We start from the raw sequence: 9299 nt of genomic DNA on the forward strand, positions 1-9299 counted from the left end.
CCTCTGTCTGTCTTCCACAGCATGTCTTTATCCTGTCTTCCTTCTCTCACCCGAACCAATCACAGCAGATGGCCCCGCCCCTCCCTGAGCCTGGTTCTGCCGGAGGGGTCCAGGAAGGTCTGTATGAAGACAGGAAAGATACCCGGGATAGCACCAGGGCTACACTACCTGAATAAATACAACGATCCAGCGAGGATCAACACTCCACCATGGCCTAAAGTATTGCCTGAAGCAGACAGCAGAGAAGTGCATAACATCTCCAAACATACCAAAACATAATAAGGTGTCATCCTGCAAAAAAAAACACAGTAGGTGCCTTTCACAGTGTACACAGCTCTGTCCTGGTGTTATTTATTTCCAAAAGAAAACATTTTTATACAATGTTAATTTAGCATAACCAGAAACAAGCTCACTTGTACCTTTGACACATTTTAAGCAACATATCTGTCTCACTTTCCTTCTTCCTTTTGTTTTCCTGTCAGTCAGTGTCTTACCTTGGAAGGCAGTTTCACAGGTTCCCTGGGTGTGGTCTCACGGTTGGATAACTGATAACATGATAGGTTACGTTTGTTTTGTTGGTTTTTTGTGCCTCATTCTCAAATGCTCTCTGAGGAGATACGCTCTCTGCCAAGTAAGCACTTAATATATTTAATCTATTTTAACTAAATCCATGTCCATGCATGTGTTAATTGGCTTAATGTAAGTAGATGTGTTTAGATGCTGCTAAAATAACCTGTAACTAATAGCTTCAGAAGTAACTTTTACGTGAATGTTCATAGGAAAAAATATTAAGTCTAAAAAGTGAAAGTATGCATTACATAAAGTTTTTTTTCCAATTTTAATTTGAAATTCTCATTCAACTATTTGAATAAGAATACTTTGATCTAACTGTTTAAGACGCTTTAAATGCTGTCACATTTTGTCATTTTGATTTTTCTACCAAACTAATACAATCAATGTTAGCTTTAAGTCATGAGTGACTTATTTTGGATGGAGCTCTGGAGTTTGTAGGCTTTCCATTGTAGCTGTAAGCTAACTCTTTATTGTGACAGCAAATACACAGAAGTCGATCAATACAAAATTATCTTCTGACAAGCTGTATTCCTAATAAACTGCACACATACCTACTACCAAAGTATCTTTGGTAGGACGTTTTGTAAAATCTTAATCCCAGTACTCATTTGCAGTAGAGGTGTAGCTGTTTGAATTTCCACAGAACACAGTCACAGTTAGAATGACTGTACAGTGTGGAATGTGACTGAAGTATTAATGCCAAACCAAACGAACAAACTATAATTTAACAAATGACACTAATGACTCACTGACAGCTCATCAGTGTGAAGTTTGGCAAATACTGGAATTAGAGTAGAATGCCTTTTATTGTCACTATACACATTGTGTCAGTGAGATACAGAGTAGCTCCTACTCGGTGAGGACATGTGGGAAAAGAAAAGGGGGGTGAGGTGCACAGTTCTGCAGCACTATGTACATATGAACAGTTTGCAAACAATATCAGCTGTACAAATATACAATCAGAAAACAATAAATATTTACAGTGTGGGGTTTTGGCACGTTAATATTGCAACGTGTTTTAGGAGTGAATTAGGAGAGGGTCATTTTAATATGGGTTCATTTTAGAGGATTCTGAAGGCAAAAATAGAAAGCAAAGAAATACCCAGATGTCATTATGTCAGGTGGAGACATTATTTCTGAGGTTCATTAGCAAACTCAGTCAGGCAGTGCTGTATATACTGTATAGTATTCAGCCAACCCTCATATCTTCAGATTTTGCTTCCAAGGAGCCAGACTTAAAAATATATATATATATTATTTCTTCTGAACAGCGCAAAATTTCTCCAAGCTTTTGACGTTTTTCTTTTCAGATTGGCTGTTTTCTTCATTCATTTTTGTTTTTGGTAAGCCACTTAAACGCCGCCCTATTCAAGGATAAAAAGGCTACGTAACTCAAGGAAGAACCAATGCAGTGTCTATGCAGAAAAATTAAAAAAGAACCATTATACATTTTCTGTATAGCTACTTTGTTACTAGCTGCCTGTTGCAAAAAAATAAAAAATGGTGAAGACAATACAGTTTGACAGACACAAAACAGTATTTTTGCACCAACAGGGTGATTCCCAAAGAGCCACTAGCTCAAAACTAATCTTGATTAATCATGGTGTGCAGTGTGTCATTGAGAAATGGCAGGCCCAAAGATTATCTACAGCAGACTGAACAGTATCTAAAAGTCGTGTTCTTAAGAATAAGAAAAAGTCCAGCCAAGACCTGCAGAGGAGCTCAGAAATGCAGCTGGCCCTTTAGTTGAGTTGTCCTCTGTGGCAAGAGTAGGAAGGTTCAAAGTTTTTCAGTGTTTAATGTCTCCATGTTCCCCTGATCAGCTTCAGTGAGTAATACAAATTCTTAAAAACCTCTTTCTTTCTGTTGGCAGCAAACAATTTTACAACAAATGTTATTTTTCCATAAGAATAAATATATGATCCTAAAACAGGACACTTACTCCATACTTGGAGATCGCATATCAAATGTATTTGTGCAATAAGCTTAGGATTGAATTCTGCTTTTGTATTTAATCTTCACTAATCGTAACTCTCAAACTCTTAAACACCACAGAGTCTCCAGCTGAAAGAACAACAACTGAAACTGTTGAGAGCAGGTTGTTTGAAAGCCCCACATTTCCACTGATTCACAGCATGTTTAAAGTCTAAATCTTGTCTTATTTGTAAAATTATTGCATTCTATTGTTATGTTTTTGTTTTTTTCTGTTGCCATTTTATCATCATCATAGCTGGACTGACCATCGGCCCACCGGGCAAATTTTTGTTTTTATGGGCCGATGTTTTTTTGTTGTTGTGTTTTTTTCCGTAACGGTGTAAACAGTGAAAGGTGGTGGATTGGACAGATGCTGGCAGATGTGTAAAAATAACTCAATTGTTTGGTGGTGGCTATGGCGGAGCTTCCACAGATTCAGTAACATTAGCAAGTGGTGGAGGGCAGCAGGTGGATGAGGGAGAGGGGAGGCGGAGGAGCAGAGACCCGAGGCAGGGCTGGTCCGATTGTCAGGTGAACTGAACTTCAGGTAAGAAGTTATGACCTGCAGTCTATCTGGGTCAGATATGAACCAAGTTTAGTTTATTTTCGCTGTGCTGACGTTTTACAGTCAGCTACAATAACTCGTACTGCGTGCTAGCTAGCATGACAGAGTTTCTATACAGCTGGGTGGGTGCTGTGATGTTATTGATAGTGAACTTTATTTTATTCATAAGGTTAGTTATTAGAGTTGCCAACCGTCTCGTAAAAAAACTGAATCGTCTCGTATTCAGAGTTAATATTACGCGTTTCGTATTGAGCTGAAAATAAACGCGATTTCAGAATGGAAAAAAGACACAAAGCTGGATTTATTCTGTCTTTACGCTGTCAGCTGTTTCTTCTCTCATTCTATCCCCCTCCCTCTCCTGTTGCTACTTCAATCATGAAACTGATCAATGATCAGCTGATCGGCTTTTCTCTCTTGCTTGTTTATCTCCCACTTTGCACCAGAAAGAGGAAACTAGCGGAGGTCGCGTTAAACAGCAGAAGCACCTTTAAACTTGATCAGCTGTTGTTAGAATTTATTTTAAAATTAATTTCTAGTATCAGCTGATGTTTGCTGGAGCCACAGCTGTAAAGCTGCTGGTCATGATGTCGGTTTGGTTATCTGGTGAGAGGGAAACATGAAGATGAAACCAGGAGATGTCCTTACTGAATCATCAGAGCTGAACAGGTGATGGAGAAACAGGTTTACCTTTTAGGTGACATGGATGAGTTGAAGGGAAGTTATGAACTGTTTCTGAGAGACAAATAACCCCAGGATCATTTTCTATGTAGCTGACAGCTGGTAACTGTGCAGGGGCGGGTCTAGCAAAGTGTTGCCAGGGGGCCAGGTAGGGCATTAACAGGGAGAGGGGGGCACAAAGAAATACTTTTCTTTCTTATTCTCATTTAAAATTTCTAGCTTTTAACAAATAATTATCCAAATCTTACAACCAAAGTTTTCATCTGATGTCAAATATATAGAAATCCATTATTGTACATAATAATTTTTTGAGGGTCCCAACATAATTTCTTCAGAAGTAAGTACTGTATATGATGCCAGTATTTTCCCACGTTTTCTATATTCTGTACCAGTACTGTGTGTAAAATGCCATCAAAAAGTCAGTTAAGTTTTATTCTTTCTCACCTGTCTTTCTGTCTCCTTTCACTTTTTAAAGGTTGCCATGTTAGAAAAAATATTTTGCCCTGCCATGCTGTTTATTGATGTGGCAAATGAATGGTTTATGAAAATATCACTAAATCTGTCATTTATTATTTTTTAATATTCAGTAATGATCATGTCTCACCTCTAGTCTTCTCTGTCTTCATTTCAGGTTTCCACCATGTGTTGTAGATAGTTCAGGAAGTTAACTCAACCAAGTCTTTGGGTTTCAGCTAAGTACTGTTTAGAATAGCAGAATAGGGAGGATGGTGTAGGTTTAAGGTTATTAGACTGATACATATATACCAACAAGACAGTGTACATCACTGTCACAACGACGTTTGTTTTCATTCAAAGGCTTTATGGTTTTTCCTATAATACCTGGTGGGCCCGTCTCTAGTCAAAATGCCCGGGCTGATTTTTTTGTCCCAGTCCAGCCCTGATCATCATCATCAACATCTGATAGCATGTTAACAGATTAACAGAGAAAGTGGGTAACCACTGTTGTGTAGCCTTTATAGATGTCCAGGCATCTAATGCAAAGAAAGCCTGTGTTAAACATTATTTAGGTCTGGTGCACTAGGTGTAAGCTATTATTGGATAACATGTTAGCCTTAGCAGCTATATGTAAGTCTTTACAGCGTTTTGGAAACAAGAATATTTATATTGATGTTTTTCCTGTTGAGAATGTTTTTACTTAAAAGTACTCAGATATTTTCTTCTTTTTTCCAGTTTCTAAAGACTGTGGCACTTCCAGGATGTTCTGCCTGTGGATATGTTTGAGTGTGTTTTGTGCTTTACCAAGCACTGTATCATCAGATCAAGGTATTTTTATCCCTTGTACTATAGTATTATTAAGACACTGGGACAAATAAACAAGGAATAACATCACTTATTGCTTTTTTCTCTTCCAGGCGTGTCACTGACGTGCAACGAGACTGTCAACATTACCGCTGGAGAAAATGTGATTCTAACCTGTTTCATAAATTGGATTTTAGAAGGAGAAGACTGTGTTGGTCACAGTTATGTCTGGCGTAACACAAATGGCACCAAACTCTGTGACAATGGCGTAAAATACGGCTGTAAATGGAATAATTATACCTATGTGTCACTGACCATCTTAGATGTGATAGAAAAGGACGTTGTCACAGTTGAAATCTTGACAACCTGTGGTATGGAGAAATCCCGTCCTATCAGAGTACAGCCAATCAGCGGTGAGTGTGTTTCAGCATTTTAAAGTCCGTGTATGCAGAACACGTTGTATTCAGTGTACCTGTTGTGTAACTATATTGTACTGTATTCTACAGGTGAACCAGCTGTATCAGATCGGTTGCAGGGGAAGTCAGCACATGCCGCAACCACTGCACTTTGTGTTTTTGCCTCTGCTGCTGTTGTTGTGGTCATTTTGTGTTTCCTGTATAGAAAATACAGATGCAGAGTGAGAGGAGAGTGACACAGACTGCACCAGGGAGTACAGACTGACAAATTCAGATTGTTTTTATCAGTGAGCGGGTGGATATGAATGTATAAGCTGTTTATGAAAGCTAGTCCTCACCATCGATGACTCTGCTCCTGAACCGTCCTGTTGTCATCATTTTTTTTTATCATCCGTTTCATTTTTAGTCTTTCAGAAAATTCTTTCTTGTGTTTATGCTGATTGAGCAACATTCACATGAGGATTTTATGTGATTAACAGAGCTCTACATGACTTTCAGTCATGTCATATAGTTAAAAGAGGAAAATGATGATGAGCCAGCATTGATGTAGATGTTGCACTGTGCAGTAAAGACTCTATGTTGGGATTTTATTTAACTTTCTGCCTTTAGTCTCTTATGTCTAAACACTGGCTCGGTGTTCTTGCTTCTCTGCTTCTAAATTAGGTTTAATTGCATTTGCAAGAAACTTTTTTTTTCTTTTAAGTTCTTCCTTTTTGCACAGTGTTGACATGAATTTATTTCCATTATTAATTCTTCACTTAGACCGTTTTAAAATATTCACTTATATGATTTTGATTCAGCGTGGACCTTCACATATTTAATTCTGGCTCAGCGAAGCATGAACCATGGAACAGTGAAGTTTAGTAGGTCATTCTTACTTTTAACCACTTGGGAAAGCTGTCTGTATTTGAACAGCCTGTGGCTCTGAAACTGATGACCTGAACCTGTGGATACTGAAGGAAGTTTAATGATTCAGAATCTTAGTAGTCTAATATGAGAGTATCGGGATCATACCAGAAGAGTAGGGTCTCAGACCTCAAAGTTTGCAGGTGACACTATTGTGTTTGGAGTCATTGCTGACAGGAATAAATCAGCTTATAGGTGTTAGGTGGAGCAGCTGACCAGGTGGTGCAAGGACAACAACTCAGTCTTGTCCTCAGACAGATGATTCAAGCCTATGAAACAAGGATCAAGCTGTGAAAGAACAGGTTACATCCTGAAGCAATTATGTCAGTTAATGCTGAGCAAAGCAACAGAAAGGGAATGTGCAATATGCTGAAAGACAAGTGCGCGTGACTGTTTCACTTACTATCAAAAAGAAAGGTTATGTTTTTGTGTGCATGCAGGCATGTTATCTCTCTTTATCTGACAAAAACTTTGTAGGTGTGTCGAGCTGGGTCATGTTAATGATTTGGCTTAGAATTTGGCTTACATCCAGCAAGATCTTCAAGGTAAACTTTAATGATTTATAGATTGAAAATTTACAAAAAGATTTTTAACTTAGAAACTATCATTCTTTTAAGTGTGATGTAAATTGGTAACATATAGAAAGTACTGTATAAAGATGTAAAATATCAGGTCACATTTGCCCCTCCATGAGTCTCTGTTTTACCATGGTGCAGAGGTTTGTGTGTGCCAGGGGCTAGCTTTAGTTTAAACTGAATTGTTTTGTGCTGTGATTCTATATCTATTTATACTCTCGTTAGTTTTCCTTATTTTGTGCTCGTATTTCCCGCACTGAATACTCTCGCCTTTGTTATCCTTCACACATGTTGAATTACCGCTCATTGCCGGATGTGTTTCTTGTAGTGAAGTATTTTGGGGGCGATTTTTAGTTCTTTCTCTTGTCGCTCCTTATGTTGACTTCCTCCTGTGCAACCTTTTGAAGTGTTTTTAGATTTTGGCTTTTTTGGCTTTTTTTGGCTGTTTATTTTGATGCCTTCACATGAATAACCACTGCCTGTTTTGGAAATACAGATTTTTATTGTTGGACTTTAAGTCTGTGGACTTCTTTAGACTACTCCTGCTACCACTGCTACAAAAATAACTAAAACATTTTTTAGTAATTAATCCCAACATTTATAGCTTTTTTATTTTTCAACTTTTCATTCATCTTACTTTGTTTATTCTCATATGAACTGTCCCAAGAGTCGATCTGAACGTTAATGTTTACAAACAGAGAGTACCAAAAACAACTGTTGTCCTCGGGCACCTTTCATAATGGACACAAGAGGCCAGTTTTGTTTGGAAAACTGAAATAATTTTTATTTCATCAATGTTTTATGTTGTAATCTCAAAGTAGTTCATCTAGACTTCATGTTGAGCAACACGTGTGCCTCTTACATTCCCTTCATCTCAGCAAATCAGTTATTTTAACTCTGACAGGTGTCCTGTATCAACTGGATACATTTTATTTATATATATTTTTGTAAGTCATTCTCAGATGCTCTCCAAAGAGTTAAGTTCTCAGCTAAATGAGTGTTAGTCCTTCTGCAATGGATGTTATAAATTGCTTCTTTTTCTGAGGATAACTGCATCATGTGCTTGGTTTTACAAGAGTGATGGAGAGCTGTTTATCCAACAAATATTGTTGTCTTTTTTAACAATACCTGTACATGATCTACCAAGGAGTAGATACTCCATAATCTGGTCCCCCTTTCACAGCTTGATGATACCATCTTCTTTTGGCTAAATCAGTAACTATTTGCAGGGTATCGACATTTAGGGAAGTGTCATGGTTCTGGGTCATTTTGACCTAGCATTTTCAGTTTCTTGTATTTTTGTGTTTTTTTTCTATATTATGGTTTATTTTCTGAGTCTTTAGTTGTCCTGTTTTGAACGTTATAATCCTAAATTTGAGTGTTATTGTAGTTAAGAGTTTTGTTCTAAGGTCTAGTTCAGTGTCTAGTCTGTGCCTGTCATGTTTCCTGTTTTCCTTTGAAGGTCCGTATCTCATGTTAGTGTGTCCAGTGTTACTCTCCCCTGTGTTGTCATTGTTTCATTCGAGTCAGCTGTGTCCTCGTGTGTCTTCACTTCTCCTGATCACGTCATGTGTGTATTTAAGCTCTCCATCTCCCTTTGTTCATTGTCACGTCGTCTGCGTTACCTGCCACCACGTTGTCACAGTCAGAATTGTCACATTCATTGTCGTTTATAGTAGAGTCTTAGTTTCTCCAGTTTAGCTTCTAGTTTAGTTAGTCACTGTCCCTGCTGTTTTGTCATGCCACCTTGTTTCAGCCATAATAAATGCTGGCCTTTTGTTTATCTCAGTTTCTCGTCCTCTGTCCTGCTTTTGGGTCTGCTTCAAAATTACGCCAGCGAACCCCGCCGTGACAGGAAGCTGTTAAAGAGCTGTCGAAAGATGTCATGTTCACAGTGGCTTGATGAGATAGTCTTTATTTGTCGGTTGCAGTTGCCCACAACCGAGATGACAGACCTTGCCGACCGTACATACAATACAGAAACATCACATTGGGGAGACAGGTCAGGCTAGGTAGCAAGGGGAAAAAAAACCTCGAAAAAAAGCTGGTTTCATCATGGTATGTTTGCTCACCTGAAGCACAGTCTCAGCTTATCCAATACAAGTTGCTTCACAGAAATTACTGGACTCCCAGTAAGTTAGTCAGGTTGAAGCTTGCTGACAATGACACCTGCTGGAAATGTCAAGAGCCTAAGTTTTAATATTACTCTTATTAATCTTTCTGGATCACAAAATAAAGTTTAAACATATTTTCAGGCGAGAAAGTAGCCGTGTAAACTTCAAATATCTGCTGGGTTTATCAAGACATTGCATATTTGCAAAAGTGCTCCAACGTTTTTGGAGACGTCTGTTA

The 9299-nt window shown here is 38.3% G+C and overlaps 1 long non-coding RNA gene across 3 annotated transcripts; it reads left to right on the forward strand.

The window, feature by feature from the left end:
• The first annotated feature begins 390 nt into the window (after positions 1–390).
• Positions 391–8735, forward strand: LOC120736617. 3 transcript variants are annotated; one of them, XR_005696551.1, is made up of 4 exons: positions 391–631; positions 4982–5074; positions 5164–5463; positions 5557–8735. It is a non-coding gene; the product is annotated as an uncharacterized LOC120736617 (long non-coding RNA). The 3 variants fall into 3 exon arrangements; XR_005696552.1 differs by lacking the exon at positions 391–631 and adding an exon at positions 3038–3094; XR_005696550.1 differs by lacking the exon at positions 391–631 and having other exon boundaries at positions 4610–5074.
• The last annotated feature ends 564 nt before the right edge of the window (positions 8736–9299 follow it).

This window comes from Simochromis diagramma, unplaced genomic scaffold, assembly GCF_900408965.1.
Source record: "Simochromis diagramma unplaced genomic scaffold, fSimDia1.1 OVJJ01000371.1, whole genome shotgun sequence".
In the NCBI taxonomy this organism is placed as follows: Eukaryota; Metazoa; Chordata; class Actinopteri; order Cichliformes; family Cichlidae; genus Simochromis; species Simochromis diagramma.